This window comes from Petaurus breviceps, unplaced genomic scaffold, assembly GCF_028583685.1.
Source record: "Petaurus breviceps papuanus isolate PSGF00001 unplaced genomic scaffold, PetGlider_PUasm1.0 90779, whole genome shotgun sequence".
NCBI classification, from domain to species: Eukaryota; Metazoa; Chordata; class Mammalia; order Diprotodontia; family Petauridae; genus Petaurus; species Petaurus breviceps.
The window spans coordinates 5,711,942-5,734,973 of NW_027187344.1; the positions used below are offsets into that span (position 1 = coordinate 5,711,942).

The window sequence follows — 23,032 nt, forward strand, 5'->3', positions numbered from 1 at the left end:
TGAACACTTAGAGATTAGGTGGCCACTTCTTTTAGATGCAATGTAATACTAGAATTGTAGCCTAAAGTAAACCATCACAAAATGACTGCCTTGTGCTGCTGAATTCATCTTTTCAGCATCATTTGCTAAAAGTGACAAAAGCCTTGAGTAAAGGCATCAAGAAGGAAAGTATATATGTGGAATAGTGAAATGAGAAATGTCATAAAGTGGCAGTTCTATAAGTTTAGTTTATATGTTACAATGTGTTAAATGTAGCTCCATATATACACAGTTGCTTAATAAGTATTATTTCATAATGAGCTGGAATCCTATTGAAATAGAATTTAATACTCAACATTGCCCTTACTATACTGTTTTCCCATGATTCAAACAATGAACTAACCACCATGCAAAGGGAGATGGGATGTCAGTACTTCCCAGGGTTCTATGTAGAAATTTTGTGCTAATTGGGTCCCCAAAATTAGTATGGAATACATAAAATATAATAGGGGGAAGAGATGCTTCCAACTAGGGTTCAGCATCCCAAAATGGAGCAATGTTCACCAAAGTTCCAGTGCGGGGATGATCCCATGTCAGGGGTTCCCTGTTACCTATAAATTCAAAGTTTTTAAGCCAAACATGAAATTTCATACAAATGCATATCATCACCTTTTGAGTTTATAGTCTTAAAGAGACGCTCGTGCTGTAAAATGCAAATTCTTGAGTATAGCATTTAAGATCCTCCCCAACTTATATTTGCAGTCTTATTTCATAATAGTCTCCTTCACAACTTTGCAGCCAAATCAGACTACTCATTCTTCTCTGGTCTTTTATTTTCTTTCTATTTCCCACTTGTTCACAGTCACACAGACCAACTTAAAACTCAGAATGTACTACATGGCTTTTAGCTATTGAGACCCTCCTCTTCCTTCAAGGACTAGATCAGGGAGGGGAACCTAAGGCCTTGAGGCCACATGTGGCCTTCTAAGTCCTTGGATGGGGCCTTTTCACGGAGTCCCAAGTTTTACGGAATAAATGCTTTGGGAAGAGAGTTTTTGCCTTGTGTTGTTGGGGAATGGTGGCAGGGATGGGGAGGGGGGAAGGGGTGTGCTTGGAATCCTCTTCCATACTTCTAGCTCTAGGTCTCCTCACCATGAACCCATGCTACAGCTATCTCTGCCTTGCCAGAGACTTGGGTTCACCCTTGGGTGAAGGTTTTTTGTTTTATCTAGCCAGGGCTCAGGCCTCCCTGACTCCTCCCAACCATTTCCTCATCATGTCCTGGCACAGGTACCCTCCTCCTCCACCATCTCATCTCCCCTTTTCCACTTCACCTTTATGTGTTATCTTCCTTCTTTAGAATATAAGCTTCTGGAGGGTAGAAGTTGTCTTGCTTGTTTGTATTCCCTTTATAGGGAATACAAACTGTATAGGCATAGTGCCTAACACATAGGAAGTACTTAACAAGTGTACTTCTCTCTCACCCCCCCCACCTCAATTTTTCTGTCTCTGTCTTTCTCTCTCTCTGTCTCTGTCTCTCTCCTCTCTATCTCTTCTTCATCCCACCCCCTTGAAAGGGCAGAGTTTGTGTTGTTTTTTTATCCTTGAATGCTCAGTGCCTAGCAAAGTACCATATCCAGAATAGGTTCTGAATGAAAAGTTGTTGGATAGCACTGAACTGAATTAAAGATAATCTGATTAATAGTAATAATAATTCACATTTGTATGGTGCTTTAAGGTTAGCAGCTGATGAGACTAGAGTATCCAGTATTCTATGTTATCTTAGTCAAAATCCAAGAAAAAAAACTTCCTTACTAAGCTTTGGAAGGAAACATGTGAGAAAGACAAATACAAGAAAAGAAGTGTAAGCCTTTTTGGTTAAAATTTTATGTAATCAATATTTGAGCATTCCCATCTTTCTCAAAAAATGATGGAAAACATCTTTCCATCTGCTGCCATCATCTCAGAAATATCTAACTCTAGATAGAAGGAAACTCTGTCTAATAACTGTACAACTCTTTCCCCTAAAATGATCTTTTCTGGCAGAGTGATGGCTCCTTTCAAATTACTTGGGAAGGCAGGGGATGGTGGCGTGTGCCTGTAATCCCAGCTTCTCAGGAAGCCTGAGGATGACAAATCCCTTGAGCTCTGTAGTTCTGAGCTGCAGTGGTTTGTTGGGCACCAATATGGAGGGAAGCTAGGAGTTTTGAGAGACCATCAGGTTACCTAAGGAGGGGTGAAATGACCCAAGTTAGAAATGGGTCAGCAAAGTCTTGCATTGATCTGAGTAGAACTGGGCCCATGAGTAGCTCTTTAACTTCCTCCCTAGGAGAGGTTGGGAGACTCTGTCTTAAAAAAAATAAAAATTAAATTACCTAGGAAGGGTATAGGGTAAGAAACCTTAAAATTACTTTGGGACTTGGAGGGAATAGCTGGAGAATTCACACTTCAGGAAAAAAGGAGTGTCTCCAGAGGTGGTTGTTCCACAGTATAAGCCAGGAAAAGCTAGCCACCTGGGTGTCACTAAAGGATTCAATCAAGCTTATGGGTGTCTAAGGCATAGGCAGAAGAGAAAGAAAAAAGGGAGAGGAAGAATGGAAAAGTAAAAAAAAACATGGAGGAGAAGGGGGAACAGGAGGAGGGAGAGAGAATTTAGAAAGGGTAAAATGTATATAATGGAGAGAGGCCTGGGTACAAAGCCAGAAGACCCATGTTCAAGTCTTTTTTTTTTTTTAAAGCAATCGGGGTTAAATAACTTGTTCAAGGTTACACAGCCAGTTATTTCTGGGTGTGGTGCTGAGTATCTGAGACTGGATTTGATCCCCAGGTCATCCCGACACTGGAGCCAGTGCTCTTACTCGCTGAGCCACCCGGCCACCCCCATGTTCAAGTCTTAATAACATAATAGTTGTATGACCTTAGCCATCACCTTCCTTCTCTGGATTGCCAAAGATGGCTATCTATCCACTAGGTCATACAGGCTGTCTCTCTTGCTATTAGATGAGGATTATCATTATTATTATGATCAGTGCACACCTAATAGGAAATAATCTTAGGAACTACTGAGGGAACCCCACAGTCAAATCACAATCTACAGAATGGTCTCCTCCTGCCCTACCCCTGCCAACTAAAAACCAACTTATAAGCATTTATTAAGCACCAACTATGTTCCAGGCAGTGTGATGATACAAAGAAAATGCTAAAGTAGTTCCTGGCCTCAAAGAGAAGAGAAAAACCTATATGTACAAAAAACTATTTGTAACAGCTCCTTTTGTGGTGGCAAAGAATTGGAAATTGAGGGTATGCCCATCAATTGGGGAATGGATGAATAAGTTGTGGTATATGGTTGTAATGGAATAAATACTATTGTGCTAGAAGAAATGATGAACCAGACTGGTTTCAGAAAAACCTGGGAAGACTTATATGAACTGATGCAATGTAAAGTAAGCAGAACTGAGAACATATTGTACACACTGACAGCAATATTATAAGGATGATAAATTGTGAAAGACAATTTTTCTGATCAAGAGAATGATACAAAATTGAGAGGATGCTCATCAATTAGGAAATGGCTAAAGAAGGTGTGCCATATGATTGTGATGGAGTACTATTGTGCTATGAGAAATGATGAGGGGGTGGTTTCAGAAAAACATGGCAAAACCTATACAAACTGACACAAAGTGAAATGAGAACTGAGAGATCATTGTGCACAGTAATAGCAATGTTGTAATGATGATCAACTGTGAAAGACTTGGCTACTCTGATCGATACAATGATCTAAGACATTTCCAAAGGGTTCAAAAGACAAAATATGCTATCCACCTCCAGAGAGAGAACTGATGAGCTCTGCAAACTGAAGTATAATTTTCTCTCTTTATTTTTCTCACTTTTTTTGAAATGTGGCTAATATAGAAATATGTTTTGCATGATTTCACATGTATAACTGATATCATATTGCTTGCCTTCTCAGTGGGTAGGAGGGGGTGGGAGGGAGACATTTGGAAGTCAACATTTTAAAAGAAAAGAATGTTTAAAATAAATAAATAAGTTTTTTTTTTTATTTATTTTAAAGACAATGATCCAATACAATTCCAAAGGACCCAGGATGAAAAATGCTATCCATGTCCAGAGAGAGAACTGATGAACTCTGAGTGTAGATTGAAGCATAATTTTTTACTTTATTTGTCATAGGGATTTTTGCATGTGTTTTCTTTAGCAACATGGCTAATATGGAATTACATTTTGTATGACTTCATTGTATAATTGATATCATATTGCTTGCCTTCTCATGGAAGTATGGAAGACAGGGGAAAATTTGGAACTCAAAATTTAAAAGAAATGAATGTAAAAACTTTACATGTAATTTAGAAATATTTAATGAAATAAACAAAAATATTTTCAAAAAGCATTCCCTACCTTCAAAGAGTTTACATTCTAATGAGGAAAAATATGTGAAATATGGCATAAATAAATGGTACAGATCAAAGTGGTTCTGGGTGTGAAAGGAGGAAGGGTCCCTCTGTTTTGTCTTAATGCTGATTTGGGGAAGAAGACAGTTTATATGACTCTGTTTTGTCCTTCTGATACTGCCACCTCCTGCTCTGAGTCACTAGGCAACAGCAGCTGCCTGTTCACTTCAGTATCATCAGACCCCACAAAACATGAAGTTTGGGGTCCAAAGCCAACTCCTCCATATTGGTGAGAGCCTGTGGACAATTCCACTCCTTCCATGGGTTACCAGCCTTACACTGAAGCCATTCTCTGGTTGTTTGGGAGCTGTGTTAACTCTACCAAGATATCTAGGTAGACTTTCACACATGATTACTGCTTAAGGCTTCAAGGATCTGACTGATTAGGTGCAGGGGACCTTGAAAATTTTAACCACTGAAGTAAAATGAGTGAGAGGACTTGTGAGAAGACATTGGAAATGAAAAAAAATGACCATGTCTAAACATAATGTGCGTTTTTAAGAAATACTTGGTACTGATGAAATACTCAGCACAGTGGTCAGTGAAGCCAAGATTTGGTTCTTGTTCTTGTAAGAAGCAAGACGCTGTAATAATAGCTGGCATTTAAATAGTACTTTAATGTTTGCAAAGTACTTTATGAAATAATAATTATAGCTGACATTTATACAGTACTTTAGTGTTTGCAAATTGTCTTACATCTGTTATCTTATTTGACCCTCACAACAAATATGATGTTAAGGAAAATACTATGGATGTTTTTCTCACCATCCTCTGAGGTTTGGAAAGGTGCAGGGATTTGTCCACAATCACAAAGGTAGGATAACTAGTGTCAATGAATCTGGGTGATCTTCTGAAAGGGCCTATGATCTTTCTACTACAAAAGACTACATTTCTGACCTTTGGGACATTTGGTGTCTGAGAGTTCCCAATCACTGTCCTCTCCAGATACCAATTTCCTGGTCTGGAAAATGGGATTAATAATAATTCCACTGCCTGTTCCACAAAGTTGTTGTATAAAGTGTTTTGTAAGGGGATGCTAGGTGGCACAGTGAATAGAGCACGGGCCCTGGAGTTAGGAGGACCTGGGTTCAAGTCTGGCCTCAGACACTTAACACACAAAAAAACTAGCTGTGTGACCTTGGGCAAGTCGCTTAACCCCAACTGCCCTCCAAAAAGCAAAAAAAAGAAAAAGTATTTTGTAAACTTCAAATGAACGTATAAGTCTAGGGTATTATTATTTGACCCTTCACTTTCAGAAAACTACTGTTTCTACATACCAAAAAATGAGAGCAAGAAGCAGAGTGAGAGAAAAAGCAAACACTGAGAGAATACTTAGGAGAGAGTGAGAGATTGAGACAGAAAGAGAGCAAGAGAAAGTGAGAGAAAGAGTGAGGGGGGAGGGGGAAAAGGGGGCATAGATCAGACTTCTCACCTCATGCTTCAGGGAAACACTCTGTCTTCTAAAAGGCACACATTGGCTAGAGATGGCCCTTGAATTTTATAGGAAATATGGCTTATTCCCTTCTCAGCCTACCCCTACCCTCCAACATTTGCCATTAATTACACAGACATTACTCAGCATTCAGGCAGTATGAAGAGGTGTAACAGATTATTAGCAAACTGCTTTAGATCCCAGTGTTCAATCATCCACAGCCCCTAAGTGAGGAAAACTGAAGCTCTGACCACATCCCAATCATCTACACACATGTCTCCTAAGAGCAAAAAGAGGTAGTGTGATACAGTGGAAATTGAATGGAACTTGAAGGGAAGACTCGTCCTAATTTGGACTCTGAGTTAGTTCCTAGGACTTTGATGCTTCCTGGATGTGTGGCCCTGAGCAACACAACCTCTCTGAACCTCAGTTTCTTCACCTGTAAAATGAAGATAATGAAATGTACACTACTTGACTTAGAGAGTTGTGAGGACACCACTGTGAAAGCCTCAAAGGGCTATGGTAATATGAGTTGCAAGTATGATTACTGCATTCTGAACCTGCTGAAGATGCAAAGATGAATTAGAAATGGTCTTTGACCCTCAAACGGCTCATGGGGAGACATGAAAAGGCAAATAACAGTACAGCAGATGTCACAAGGCAGTATGTGAATGAGTACATGCTCTGTGAGTGTACTGTACAGATAATAAGTGCTATGAATGCAAAGGAGAAAATGAGAGAGAGCAAGAGAGAGAGAGAGGAGAAAGGGAGAGAGAGAAGAGAGAGAGGGGAGAGAGGGAGGGAGAGAGAGGGGGAAGATAGGGAGAGAGGGGGGGGAGAGAGGGAAAGAGAGAGAGAAGAGAGAGAGGAGAGAGAGAGAGAGATCACAGTGTTAAGAAGAAAGGCTTCATAGGGGAAGCAGGGCTTGAGCTGGACTTTAAGTAGACATGCAGAGAGGAGTAGGAAAGGCATTCCAGGTGAGGGAACTGGCTTGAATAAAGGCACCAGAGATAAGAATTTGCAGGTTTTATTCTGGGTGAGGTGAGTAGATTCAAAGGAAATGTATCAGGGATTGAATCCATTTATTAACTTCCAGAGGACCTACCGCATATAGGAAGCCTTCTATCCAAAGTATAGTTGCTGCCTGGGAAACCCCTTTAGGGCCCAAGAAGGGAACAGACCACCCCAGGGCATTGATTAAGGTAGCCCTGAGAGAGCTAAACTCCAAGGAAGAGGCCCAGTTTGCAAAACATTGAACAGGACAGAATTTTAATAGTAATCTCTAAAAGACTAGGAGGTAGCAGTCTTGGTTCTGTGATTAGCTAGTTAGGTGACCTTGAGTAAACCCCTTCTCCTTACTGAGCCTCAATTTCCCCATCTGTAAAATAAGATGATTGGACTGGATGGTTTCTAAGATCTCTTACAGACAATCTATGTTCTATGAGCTGAGTGAAGGTTACTTACTGCTTGGTAAGGAAGCTGACAGCCCCCCTTATGCTCTTTCCCCAATTTGCCCAGGAAAAAGCCAGCTTAAGTGGAAAAGATGAGGCTAATAAATTGTGAGCTCAAATCACCTGTGTAGGCATGACCCCAAAGACCTCGAATTTGAGGACGCAGGCTACCCAGGAACAAGGAATTTTTTCTCAGTCGCTTCTAAATTAAGGCATCCAGAGTCTGTATCTGCCTGAAGCTAAGAAAATGTAATGGCTTTGGCAGAGGCAGTTTCACAGAAAGGAGCTCTGAGGTGGTATATGGTCAACATAGGTAAATAAGGTAAGATCCCCTCTGACTATTAATAGTGATATAGGACAAGGGCTTCCATATGGGTTAGCAAAATAAAACTAGTTCCGATAAGCCAGATCTGATTGCTCTCAGGTAAAGGCATCTACACTAGCACATTGCTTTATTTCTGAAACAGATCTGCATTTGAGTGTCCTTAGGAGGAATAGAGACTTTTGTTTACTCTCTGGTCTGCTCTACTTCCAAAACAACATCTTGCCCCCTCTGAGGGGGCAAGGATAACTCCATCCTGAGGCATGATCCCTGATTAGTTAGTCCCTGTTTGTAATTGCCTTATCCTGAGAAGTCCAAGCTACATTGCTCACTCTTGGGATTGTACCACCTTTACACCAGCAGCTGCTTTCCCCCTGCCCAGATACTCCCTTCCCCTCTCTCCTCATCCCATTCTCCTTCTCTATCCCTTTCCAAATCTTCTTAATGCTTTGTCTTCCTCAATTAGAATATAAACTCCTTGAGGATACGGACTATCCTATTTTTAAAAGTTTATATCCCAAGCACCTAGAACAGTGTCTGCTATTTAGTAAACATTTAATAAATATTTCATCAATCTATATCCAAGAGGGCACCATTTGTCATCTACATTACCACTCTGCTACTATTTGGGATCATAGTTATAGGATTTTATATCTAGGAGGCAACTTAAAATATAGAATATCAGGACACAGAATATAAAATGTTAGAGCTGGAAGGAAAGAATATAGCATGGAACTGGAAGACTGGAAGGGAACTTGTGTCAGAACTGGAAGGGACCATAGAATCTAGAATGTCACCTGGAAAGGGCTTTATAAAATGGAACTTTTGAACTAAAAGGACTCTTAGAAGATGGTATGTTAGAACCGTAAGGGTTTTAGAACTGGGAATGTTAGAATTGGAAGTAATCCTAAATATCATCTAGTGCAATTTCCTAATTATAAAGATGAAGAAAGCTGTGGTGCAGAGAAAGGTCATATATCTGGTTATTGGAGACATCTAGGTGGTACAACTAGGCATGGAGGAGGGAAAATTTGAGTTCAAACCTAGCCTCAGATACTCACTAGGTATGTGACCCTGGGCAAGTCATTTAACCTATTTACCTCACTTTCCTCAACTACAGAATGTGGATAAAAATGACACTTAACTCCCAGGATTGTTGTGAGGATCAAAGGAGATAATATTTGTAAAGCACTCGGCAGAATGCATGGTACATAGTAGGTGCTTAATAAATGTTTGTTTTTCTTTTCCATTCCTACTGTCTAAGTTTGTACTAGAACCTAGTTTTCCTGATGCTCAACTAAAAGTTTTTACCACCACACTAAGCTAAAATTATTTATGTTCACCAAGTTGTGAACTCTATTTACCAACACTCTTGAAATTATTGACTCCATTTTGATTCATTTCCTGAAGAAAGCTCTTAATGTTCATGAACAAGTTGGATTCTTCGTGGAGATGGTAACCACGTGATCTGGAGTAAGGGGTGGGGGTAGGGGTGAGGGTAGGGTATAGTGTTGACCTGCTGATTCTACTTTGTATACAGTAATTCATACAACTCATAGTTAAGTTCTATGAGTCTAGAAATAGACAGGACCAGAAGGTAGCAAATTGGACTCTAGAATTTTAAATCACAGTGGCCATTTTTATTTATGCTTTCATATTTGACCTGGGCAAGTCTCCTCAGCCAACCTTGTCAAAGGACACTAGCATTTCCTTTCTACTCATTAATTTCTTCAGAATGAAGAAAAGAGGCAATGTGACTTGGTAGAATGAGCATGAAGTAGGGGAACTGAGTCCTAGTCATGATGCTGATTGGGTACCTTGGATAGTTCATTTAACTCTCTGGGCCTTAGCTCTTTATTTAGTAAGTGTGAGTTTAGATTAGATGATCTCTAAGGCCCTTTCTGGTGCTAGCATGCTATGATGTATGTTTTCTAAGAGCAGAGACACAGAGATCAATGCCTACTGACCCCTAGGGGGAGTGGGATTTTCTGACTTTTCCTATCACTCAGGGATTATGGTAACACTTAATATGTCTTTTCGGCCTTTGTAAAATAGTGCCCAGGAATATCAAAGGGATAAAAGAAAGAAACAACAAAATCAGTGTTACATGAATCCACAAGTCTAACAGTTAAGAGTCCAGTATATGAGTCTAATTTCCTGTGTCAACTCAGCTTTTCTTAAGGCCCAGCAGTATTCCTCCAAATCCACAGGAATTGCCAGACCCCAAAAGACACTTGGAATATGAGGAATTGGTGTCCTATGCTCAGTAGTTTAAATGCAGCCCTTCCTGGTCTTACAGAGTTGAATGAGGTGAGTTCTTTTAATCCCTGCTCACTGACAATAAGGTGATTCTGTTACGATGCTTCTAATCTTCCCAGATTGAAATTTGGACACCATGGGGGGAAATGAATGGGGAGAATAAGAATTATTAATCAGGTTAAGAAAAAAAAACATTTCCCTAAATAATTTATTTTTAAAATTCCCAAACCTGACTATAGTTGGGGAGTAGGGGGAAAGAGGAGGGAGAGAATAGAAAGAGGGAGTTTCAAGTTTTGCTCTGAATACTGGTAGGTTGTCCACTCTAATAAGGGGCACTTGAAGATTATAGTCCCAGATCAGTGATCAAGTCAAATTTGGGGTGACTTAAGTTCAAAGGCATTTGTAGAACAGAAACCAGTTCAAGATGTAGCTATGGAACAGACTACCTAAATTCTAATTCATCATTTTCCAATTCATATTTTAAGTAATTTGTTAGGATGACATTATCTCCAGGGACAGTTGGTCACTTAAATGGTTTGTTCTACTACTAGCTTAAATGTTTCTATTGTCTTGAAATGGCTATTTTCATCTTTTCTCTTTTTCAAATGAATATTCCTCTCATTTTCATGGTGCTCTGACTTTATCACTAAATTAATCTCCCACCCTCTTCACCAAAGACTATGGTCTCTTCAAATCTGTAAGACCAGAGCAGTTTTATACAAGGGAAGAAAATTTCCCTACTTCCCACATAAGGTTTCACTTGTGGTTTCAATCATATGAACAGGTCATAACTAAGAATGATCTACCTCTGGGCATACCCTGTAATGGTGATCAAAGGATCATCTCTGACATGTGTCACATGTGCCATGAGCTTCCTAGGGGTGCCTAGGAAATTAGATCTCCTTAATAGTATAAGTTGCAGAGAACATGCTGATTTTCATTCATAGAGGAAGTTACACTTGAAATCACATGTATATATGCTTGAGTGTTCCCAAATTGTATGAAATGTATACTTGGCATTATATGTGCACACACGAAATCTTTCAGCATTCCCATGTAATTCATCATCACAAAGGATCATATTGTGCCATAAGAAAGAGAAAGTTTGAGAACCCCTGCTCTAAACAGAAACAGAGCCCTCATGAGGAAGAATAGTTCACAAACATAAGGACTGAGATTTTTCTGTTCTCAAAATAGAACCCAAAACTGGAGGGTCTTCCTATACCCTACTGCTTCATAATAATAATAGGATATGGGCTGGACCTGTGATTTCACTGGGTATAGGGTGAGGAAACTCCCTCTGCCAATGCAGATCAGCACCTTCTCTGTACCTTATAATCTTAGGTAAGGGGTTTTGTGTGTGTGTGTGTGTCCTGGACTCTTTTGGTTGTCTGGTAAAGAAAGCCCATGTGTTCCTTAGAATATGTTTTTAAATACATAATATAAAATATATTAAAATTACAAAGGAAACTAATATACCGAAATATAGTTATCAAAAAATTTAAGTTAATGAACTTTTGATAATATTATTGCTAGCTATATTCAATGGATTATGTAAAATATATATGTATATATATACATATATATATATATAATATCAGCTCTTTTGTGGTAGTAAAGACTTGGAAACTGGGGGGATGCCCATCAATTGAGTTGTCGTATCATTGTGATATAACACTATTGTACTATAGGAAATGATGAAGGGAGTGGTTTCATAAAAACTAAGAAGATTTATAAGAATTATTACAAAGTGAAGTGAGCAGATCTAGTAGAACATTGTTTAAAGTAACAGCAGTATTTTAATAATAATCAACTGTGAAAGACTTAGCTACTCTGATCAATACAATGATCTGTGATAATTCCAAAGGATTCATGATGGAAAATGCTATCCACCTCCAGAGAGAGAGAACTGATGGACACTGAGTGCAGTTTGAAGCATATTTTAAAAAATTTTATTCTTCTTGCTTCCCCCCATCCAAGATGGTTAACATGGAAATTTTTGCATGACTACATATGTATAATGAATATTGCATTTCTTGCCTTACCAATGGGCAGAGAAGGGACTGTAGGAAGAGATAATTTGGAACTGAAAATTAATGGGTTTTTTTTACTTCTTTTTATTAATTAATTTATTTTTAGTTTTTAACATTCACTTCCACAAGACTTTGAGTTCCAAATTTTCTTCCCATCTCTCCCCTCCTCCTACTCCAAGACAGCATACATTCTGATTACCCCTTCCCCCAATCTGCCCTCCTTTCTATCACCCACACACACCCCCTTCTCTTATCTTTTTCTATTTTCTGTAGTATAAGACAGATTTCCACACACCATTGCCTAAATATCTTATTTTCCAGTTACATGTAAAAACAATTTTTAACATTCGTTATTAAAACTTTGAGTTTCTGGGGCAGCCAGGTAGCACAGTGAGTAAGAGCACCAGCCCCAGAGTCGGGATGACCTGGCATTGAATCCAGGCTCAGACACTTAGCACCCACCCAGAAACACCTGGCCGTGTAACCTCGAGCAAGTTACTTAACCCCAATTGCTTAGGGGCAGCCAGGTGGTGCAATGAGTAAGAGCACTGGCCCCAGAGTTGGGATGACCTGGGATCGAATCTGGGCTCAGATATTTACCACCACACCCAGAAATAACTGGCCGTGTAACCTTGAGCAAGTTACTTAACCCCAATTGCTTTCAAAAAAAAAAAACAAAAACAACTTTGAGTTTCAAATTCTCTCCCTTCCTCTCTCTCCACCCACCCTCATTGAGAAGGCAAGCAATTCAATATAGGTTATACATGTGTAGTAATGCAAAACACTTCCATAATAATCATGTTGTAAAAGACTAACTATATTTCCCTCTTTCTTCTCCTGCCCCCTGCTTATTCTATTCTCTCCTTTGACCCTGTCCCTCCTCAAAAGTGTTTGCTTTTGATTACCCCCTCCCCCAATCTGCCCTCCCTTCTGTCATCCCCCCTCCTTCTTACCCCCTTCCCCTATCCCTATCCTGTAGGTTAAGATAGATTTCCATATCCAGTTGAGTGTGTTTGTTATTCCTTCCTTAAGCCAAATCCAATGAGAGTAAGGTTCACTCATTCCCTCTCACATCCCCTCTCTTCCCCTCCACTGTAAAAGCTTTTTTCTTGCCTCTTTTATGTGAGATAATTTACCCCATTCTACCTCTCCTTTTTCCTTCTCCCAGTACATTCCTCTTTCATCCCTTAATTTTATTTTTAGATATCATCCCTTCATATTCAACCCACCCTGTGCCATCTACCTACCTATCTATCTATCTATCTATCTATCTATCTATCTATCTATCTATCTATCTATCATCCATCCATCCATCTATCTGTATGCATGCATATATGTATATGTGTGTACTCGTGTATGTATATGCATGTATGTTTATGTGTGTATATATGTATATGTGCATATGTGTGTGTATGGTTGTTTGTTTGGTTATTGTCCTTTGTTCTTGAAGAGAACCAAAATGACATCACTATGCTAAAGTCAAGTTTCACTGTGTCTGACTGTGGGTGATCAGACTGATACAAGCTCAGAATGCTCTAGCACAGGTCAGGCACAAATAGTCCATGTGAACATTTGGGGTGGATTCTCCAAATTTGCATATCTTGCATTTCCTTTGAGCTGTTTCAGTTCTGCTTTGCTCATAGGGAACAGCACCTTCTCTGATGTAGGCATGCCAAGCTGAGCAGAACTGTGCCGGTGTCTCCCATGTCACACAATCAATTCCAAAGTTCTTGTATCACTTCTTCTGACCACCTGAGGGCTCAGGGTTTCTCTCAAGAACTTTGGCTTTTCTCAGAACCCAAGAACAGGGTTTCTCTCAAGACCATCAGAGTTGCACTCTCTGAAGTAAAGTTTGAGTGCTATTTAATAAATGACTTGGATAAAAGCATAGATGTTATGTATACCAAATTTTTAGATGATGCAAAGGTAGGATAGCTTGGATGAAAAAAATCAAGATCCAAAAATATCTTGATAGAGTAGAACAATAGAGAATAAGATGAAATTTAATGGGGAGAGATCATTCTAAAGTTGTATACTTGGATTTTTAAAAAATAGCTTCTACAAGATGGGAGAGGCATGATTAGACAGCAATTAGTTTATTTTTTTTTTAATTTTTAAGCAATCGGGGTTAAGTAACTTGCTCAAGGTTACATGGCCAGTTATTTCTGGGTGTGGTGCTGAGTGCCTGAGCACGGGATTTGATCTCCAGGTCGTCCCAACACTGGAGCCAGTACTCTTACTCGCTGAGCCACCTAGCCGCCCCTAAGCAATTGGGGTTAAGTAACTTGCTCAAGGTTACACGGCCAGGTGTTTCTGGGTGGGTGCTAAGTGTCTGAGCCTGGGATTCGATCTCCAGGTCTTCTCAACACTGGAGCCGGTGCTCTTACTTGCTGTGCTACCTGGCCGCCCTGACAGCAATTAGTTTAGAAAAGATATGGGGAAAGTAGTGGGTGGGGGGCAGATGGTGGCCTACTAGTTCAATATGAATCCACAGTGTGAAAGGGACTGAGACAGTTATTTCATTGGAACACCTCAAGAGAAAACTCCTACTTTCTCTGAAACTTTGAGTGTTGTTTAGAGCATTGAGAGGTTAAATGATAATAGGTACCTCCACTTCCCCCCCTTCTCTCTCTCTCTTCTTAACCCCCTATAATTCAGCTTCTGACCTAGTCATTCCACTAAAACTGCTCTCTCTAAAGGTATCAGTGACTTCTTAGTTGCCAAATCCAGTGGCCTTTTCTCAATCCTCATTCTCTTCCACTTCTCTGCAGCCTTTGAGAGAGGGTTAATCACTCCCTTACTTCTCGATACTTTCTTGTCTCTAGGTTTTGGGGACACCATTCTCTCCTCGTTCTCCTCCTACCTATCTAACCATTCCTTCTCAGTCTTATTTTCTAGATCCTCACCCAGATCACCCCTCTAACCATGGGTGTCCAGTGGGGTTCTGTCCTGCTCCCTCTTCTCTTTTCCTTCTATAGTACTTCCCTTAGTCATTTCATCCCATGGGTTTAATTACCATCTTCTATTCAGATGATTCTCATATCTACTTATCCTGTTCCAACCTCTCCGCTGACCTCCAGTCTTGCATCTCTAACTGTCTTTCAAACATCTCAAACTGGGTATTCAATGGACAGCTTCAACTCAACATGTGTAAAACAGAATCTTTTCACTCAAACTCTCCCTTCCCCCTTTCTCCTACCTACCCTGTTATTGTAGAGGTCAACACCATCCTCCCAGTCTCTCAGAACTGCAACTTAGATGTTATCCTTGATTCCTCACTATCTCTTAGATTCACCGGTCCCCCACCCCAGTCACATCCAACCTGTTGTCAAAGCCTGTCAATTTCACATTTGCAACATCTTTCCAATATGCCCCCTTCTCTTTTCTGATGCTACCTCCACTCTGGTGGAGAACTTCATCACCTACCACTTGGACTATTTCAATAACCCACTAGTGGGTCTGTCTGCCTCAAGTCTCTCTCCACTCCAATTCATCCTATATTCAGTCACTAAAGTGAACTTCCTAAAGCACAGGTGACCATGTCACACCCCACATACCACACTAACTCCCCCAGTGGTTTCTTAGTGCTTCCAGTATCAAATATAAAATGCTCTGTTGGGCATTCAAAGCCCTTCATGACCTAGAACCCTCCTACTTTTCCATCCTTCTTACATCTTACTCCCTGCCACACATTCTTCAATCCAATGACACTGGCCTCCTGGATATTCCACAAATAAGACACTTCATCTCTCAGCTCTAGGTATTTTCTCTGGCTGTTCCACATGCTCTTCCTTTTCATCTCTGCCTACTGACTTCACTGGATTTCTTCAAGTCCCAACCAAAATCCTCTCTTCACAGGAAGCCTTTTCCAACCCCTCTTAATTCTAGTGCCTTCACTTTTAATTATTTCCATCCTGCATATAGCTTGTGTGTGTGTATATATATATATATATATATATATATATATATATATATTTGTTGTCTCATTATATTGTGAGTTCCTTAAGGGCAGGGACTATCTTTTGTCTCTTTTTGTATCTCTAGCACATAGCATAGTGCCTGACAAACAGTGGATGCTTCATAAATGTTTACTGATTGATAGATAGAGAACTTATTTACTTTTATTTCCAAATGTGCCCCATCTCTCTCCTGCAACAAGCCATCTCTTATAAAAAGAGAAAAAAAGTGGTTCAGAAAAACTAAACCTCACATCAGTCAAGTTTGATAGTATATGCAAATGCTCTGTATTTATAGTTTCTAATCTCTCCAAAGAAAGAAGGGAGGTACATTTTCTCATCTCATTTTTGGGACCAATTTTGGTCATTGTAATTACACAGGATTCAGTTTTGGTGGGTTTTGTTTTGGTTTTGTGCTTTCCCTTTACATTGTGGCAGTCACCATGTGTGTTGCTTTCTGGGTATTGTTTCCTTCACTCTGAATCAGTTCATATGTCTTCCTATACTCCTATGAATTCTTCATATTCATTATTTTTATGGCTCATGTACATATATTTTTAAAAATCTTAGTGAGTTTTCTGTGTGTCTGCATTAGTTTTTTTCAGACAACTTCCATTTTTCCTCCTAATTGTAATTGTTTCTCTTTGTATCATCAGAACTTCATTCTTGAATCCTCCTGGGCTAACTTTCTTCATAGAATTTTAATTCATGGCATTCTATGCTACCTTTTCTCTTACTCCTTTCAGATCATCTCTCCCAAAAGTCTAGAGTAAATGACAGGCCAATCAAAGATTTCTTCCTTCATCACAAATATTCATAATGCTCTATTTCCTTCCTGTAACTTCTCACTTCTAAACATGGTCACAACTCTTGAAACTTATTCCAGGCATGAGAAGAGACAATCATGGCTTTCGATGGAAGCTCAATTTATGGCTACATAATGTAAGTACTAGAAGGGACCTTGGAGATCCTTTCATCTACCAACTCCTCTATTACCTTATTTTATAGTTTCAGAAACAGGTCCAGAGAATTTCCTGAATTACCATCACAAAAAGTCACACAAACATGTCCTAGTCATCCTCATGTAGAATTAGAATTTCTCTATATAACACCAAGTAAAGCACAAAAATTGGACAGGAATTTAGTTTATATTCAGATGAATAATTCAGCCCCCAGGGTGGGGTTAAGGACTGAATTATCTGGATTATAGAATTGTCTACACAGGTCAAATAAAATGGACTGCTGCCCTATACTAGCTGGTGTGAGTAAATCTGGAACCTCATACAAAAGCTTCACAAAGATGGGCCACTTCAAACTGTGAATGACTTAGACATTCCCAGCAATACAATAATCCAAGACAATCCCAAAGGACTCATAATGAAAAATGCTATCCACCTCCAGAGAAAGAACTGATAGAGTCTGAATGCAAGCTGAAATGTACTATTTTTTCACTTTATTATTATTTTTTTAGTTTTCTTCCACAAAACGACTAATATGAAAATATGTTTTACATGATTGTGCATGTATAATGTATATCAGATTGTTCACCATCTAAGGAAAGGGGGAGAAGAGGAAAGGAAGGGGAGAATTTGAAAGTCAAAATTTTTTAAAGTGAATGTTAAAAATGTTTTTGCGTGTAATTTGGGGGGAAATAAAATATTATTTTTAAAAAGATGGACCAGTTCAATGGAGATGGGGTGAAGTGGAATGTAGAGAAAGGCCTCAGATACTGAAATACAAGACCCATGGGCAGAGTCCTAGGACCTACGTCTCTGATGGAGAATGACCAATGAGTTGGAGAGCAGGATGGGATTGGGCTAGGAGGGAGTTCATCTATCTGCTAGAGAAATAGGCAATTGGGTGGATTCCTATTTCATTAATTATTCTTGTTAACTGGGTACTAACCTCAAACAATTTTTTCTTACCTACTTAGAAAGTACAAATGGTATCAACACCCTCTAAATTTTGGCATCTTGGTAAGAAGTCCCGTTTGTTCTGCTCTAGTTATTTTTCTCCATCCTTTATTTATCTCACTAGGTTCCAAAGTCAATAAAGGTTTACATAAATGAGAACACCACATTAGATTTCTAAGGGAAGTTGGGATAGTCTAGGACCTTTCCAAACCTTATGAGATTAAATTAATTTCAAGAAAGCACACACTTATGTATAAGGAATAATAAGATGAACAAGACTCAATCTCTCTTTTCAAGGAGGTTGAAATATACTAAGGGAGATAAGATACATACATCAGTAATTCTAAGACAAGGTAAGATATGAGTACATAAGAGAGGTGCAAAAAATGCTATTGGTGACTAAAGAAGGTAGAGATAATTTCTAGCTGAAATAATAAATGAGATAATATTTATAAACCATTTAACACAGTGTCTGGCGCATAGTAGACACTTAATAAATGCTTATTCCCTTTCTCTTCCCTGAAATTTACATTCAGAAGGCAAACTCCAAGTACTTCCAAAAACTCTCCTTAGGTACCATCTCAGAGATGAAATCTGAGGATTCCTGATTTAATCCAGTTTGACTATATTTATATTTGGATGTATTTATGATCTTAGTCTAGTATAATCAAAAACAAGCAAACAAAAGCCCCCCCCCCCAAATCCCAAAATCAATGTTAAACTTCTTTGTTGCTTATTTAAAGGGTCAATAGAAGATCAAGACAGGATTTCCCTTTGTGACAATGATGGGTATAAATTTGGAGGCTTAGGTAAAAAGCCCAGAATCACTGATATACTGCATCCCAGAGGTTCTGAGGCTTACTTGCGACTATCTGTAATCATTTGGATTTGCTAATAAACCAGTAGGAGAAAAAGCAAAATGCTAGTATTAGATCTCTGTGAGAGTTCAGCAGATATGGAAAGTGAACCAGGGCTGGGCATGGTGCTACACACCTACAATTCCAGCTACTGAGGAGGCTGAGGCTAGAGAATTTCTTGAGTTCAGGAGTTCTGATGTTCAGTGGGCTAAGCTGATCAGATGCTTGCACCAAATTCAGCATTCATATGGTGTTCTCCCCTAAGTGGAAGGCCACCAGGTTGACTAAGGAGGAGTAAACCAGCCCAGATCAGAAAAGGAACAGATCAAGGCTTCTGTGATGATGAGAATGGGATCAGGCCCATAAGTGATTCCTGCACATCCAGCTTGGGTGAGATAGGAAGATCCAATCTTTAAAAAGGAAGTGAACCAAGTAATAAACTTGGAATAAGGGCTTGTCAAGTACACCCATAGTTAGCATGGTGGTGAAGAGAATGGGGTAGCTTTTTAAAAATATCAGACAATTTCAGAGTCACAAGAGGCTTTAGAAATCATAACATCAAATACATACCTGAAAAAGAAACACTTAGACAATTTCTCTGATAAAAGGCTAATGAGGCTAGGCCTGAAAACCTCCACTGGTGGGAAAAACCCATTAACTCCCAAAGTAGCCTATTCCATTCTGGACAGCTCCAGTTACTAGGAAATTGTTCCTTAGACTGAGCCCAAATATGCTTCTTCAGCTTCCACTATTGCTCCTAAATCTTCCTTCTGAGCCTAAGCAGAAGAGATCCTCTTCCACATAACAGCTTTTCAAATACTTAAACTGTTATTGGTCCCCCCACCCACCCTAAGTCTTTCTTCTTACCAAGGCAAACATATCTTCCTATACAGTTGATTCCATCCCCTCCAGTCCCCTCTATGAGCCTGCCTCTTCACTTATCTCTACTCACTTTATAATCTTCAATATCTCTTTACCCATTGACTCCTTCTCAGTCACTTACAATCATTCCCAGATCTCTCCCCACCTTAAATTTGTTTTGTTTGTCCCCACTATTCCCTTCAAGTATTCTATATTTTTTCTTCCTCTAACTGCCAAACATATGGGGGAAAAGTCTACACTCATGGTCTCCACAGCTTCATTTTTCTCTACTCCCATTAATTTCTCAACATCCTGCAGTCTGGTGTCTACCTCACCACTCATCTGAAACTGCTCTCTCCAAGAGTTACCATGATCTCTTAGCTACTAAATCCAGTGGCCTTTCCTTACTTTCCTTCTTGACCTTTCTGTATTCTTTGACACTGCTGACCACTTTTACCTTCTAGATACTTTCTCTTCCCTGAATTTTCATGATACCCAGACACTTTTAACTTGTCTAACCATTCTTTCTATCTCCATGGATCTTCATCCCCATCCTACTGCCTTTGTATGGACATACCCCAGGGTTCTGTTCTGGACCATCTCTCTTTGCATTCTTCCTCTTGGTGATCTCAATAGCTTCCATGACTTTAATGATCATTTTTATGCAGATGCTTTATCCCTCAACTCTCTCCTGAGCTGCAAACCATAATCATCAACTTCTGTTAGACATTTCCAGTCAGATGTCCCATAGGCATTTCAAACTCAACATGTTCAATTCATCTTTCCCCCCAAACCCATGTCTTTTTTTTCTAACTTCATTATTTCTTTCAAGTGTACCTACCATCTTTCTAGTCACTCAAGTTTGAAACCTCAGAGACATCCTTTACTCTTCACTCTCCCTCATCCACACCTCCACATACAACCAGGTGCACCTCCTTTTGATTCTACCTTTACAACATCTCTTCTTTTTAATGTATTTTATTTTTAATTTATGGAATAAAACAAATTTTCCATAACACAATATATAAAAAAGATGAACTGCAAATCTATTATGTACAACTTGCTGTTCTTTTTAAATATATAATAAAGTTATGTAAATTTCTTTTTTCTTCTTCCTTTCCCTCCCCCCAAATGCTACCATTACACACAAATTATGTCTGTGTATATGTGTGTTTCTCTGTGTGTAAAATCATTCTATACATATTTCTATTTTACCAAGTTCATCTCTTGTACCTGTTTCCTTTTCTCCACTCACACAATCATCATCTTGTTCAGACCCTCAGAGACTGGACAACAAATGGCAACATGCCCAACAATTACAATAGCCTCCTTATTGGGCTTCCAGACTCCAGTCACTCTCCTCTTCAATCTATTCTCAACAGATCTACAAAATTGATATTCTTAAAGTGGAAGTCTGACATGGTCACTTCTACACTCAATAAACTTCAATGGCTATCTAGTGATATATGAGATAGAATGGAATCTCCTCCATTTGGTATTTAAAGTTCTTTACAACCTAGCCCCAGTCATTCTTCCCTGTCTTATCTCAAATTAGTTCACCCTCATACATCCTACCTTCCAGCCAAATTGGTCCACTTGCTATTCTCCATTCATGACATTCCAGTCCTTTAATACCCATGATCCTAACTCATCTCTGGGTCTTTATACAGGCTGTTCTCCATTTCCAGAATGTTTGCCACCTCTGCTTTCTACAACCTTTAACTTCTTCTGAGGCACAGCTCAGGTACCACCTCCTACAGGAAGCCTTTCCTGATCTCCCCAGATATTATTGCTCTCTACCCTCTGTATTCCCAGTGCAGCACAGTGTGTCCTCTCACTATCCTAGACATCATTCTCTAGACAAGTTCCAATATGTCAAACCTCTAGAAAATGAATGGTGAGAGAAAAGAACATACCACACTAGTATCTATCTCATCAAACTGGACATAGAGGAAAAGGGCTCAGAAGTTGTTGGACTTAGTATGAGTCTGTCCCCACATACTTGGTTCACTACAACCCTCAACTGCACCCAAGTGAGTGACCATGCAAAGCATGAGAAACCTACTAACCATAAGAAATCCTGCATTCCTTCCACATCATGTCCCAAGGCGCCATTCTGTTATAAGGAGAAAGGACTTTACTGAGTTCTCAGACCATAAGCTATATCATCCCTTTTTCAAAGTACTTAATATCTCTAGTATAGAATCTCTTTAAAATATGTCAGCCCCCAAATATGTCACAATGAGAAACATCTTGTATGGGACCATCTGCAAGGATTGTGTAACTCATAGACATGATTATGGAGTGCATGAAAAGATAAATCTGCATGGAACACTTCAAGTGGAGACCTGAGTAGAGTGTACCCTAAACAGTACAAGGTCCCCTGAAGCACAATGTGGTTCCCATCCTGGTTTGTAGGAGGCAAATACAACACGGAAATCTGATCCTCACCTCTCTCCCTTCAGCATAAAGGAAGACTTAGGTTTCCTTGCTCCTTCCCAGGGACCCTGTCTTACCCTCTGTACCCCTGTCCAAGACATGGACACAGGAGAGCACACACACACACATACACACACACACACACACCAGGATGCAAATGATAACTACGGAGCCATCACTTGTGAAGCTTGACAGAAAATAATGAGAAACACTAAATCTTTTATAAGGTCAACACTCGCCTTTCCTGAGCAGCTGTCAAACAAGAAAAGAATTTAGCGCGGGAGCCGCGAAACTTCCATCGGCTCATTAAACCCAACAGGGCCCGGGCCTGGCGTGGCGGAGCAGACGCGGGGCCCTCCGTTTTGTGTCAGTAATTTGCGGCGGAGGAGGGAAGAAGAAACAGCCAGCGCCAAAGGGGCCTAGGGGGAGGCTGGGGAATCGTTAGCGCGCCAGGAGCGGCCCCAGCTCCTAATTGGAAGCATTGGGCATTATCAACGGAGGATTTGCCTCCGTTCCCTGACAGCTCGTGGGCCCAAAATGATCGCCCACTTGTCAGTGTAAAAGACCATTAAAAACAAACCATTTTGATTTAATTGGAGGCGGTGCACTGCGGGGCCAGGTGAGGAAGCTCGTCAGCCCTGGCTGGCTGTTGCCTCTGCTTTTCTCCCTGTATTGATGGGGTGGTGACTCAGTGAGTGAGTGTGTGTGTGTGTGTGTGTGTGTGTGTGTGTCTGTGTGTCTGTGTGTCTGTGTGTGTGAGTGTGTGTGTCTGTGTTCTCCAGACTTTTTACCTTTCAAGATCTGTCTGGGAGAGAAGGAACAGGAGACAGAAAGATCCTTCAAGTCACAGCGAGAGCGGTTTTCAATAGGGTTGTCAACAAATTTGATGGCAAGTTAAGTGAAGAGGGAGGGGTAGTGCTGCTTTTAGTTTAATTTCAGCTTAGTTTCCTTCCTTTCTTCTTTCTTTCCTTCCTCTTTCTTCCCTTCTTCCCTTCCTTCTTTCCTCCCTCCCTCCCTTCCTTCCTTCCTTCCTTCCTTCCTTCCTTCCTTCCTTCCTTCCT

General features: G+C 39.9%; 1 protein-coding gene across 5 annotated transcripts in view; it reads right to left on the reverse strand.

Moving 5' to 3' along the window:
* Nucleotides 1-23,032, reverse strand: part of CFAP77 (cilia and flagella associated protein 77) — a 183,695-nt gene that overhangs the window by 1,559 nt on the left and 159,104 nt on the right. The gene's annotated exons all lie outside the window — the stretch shown is intronic.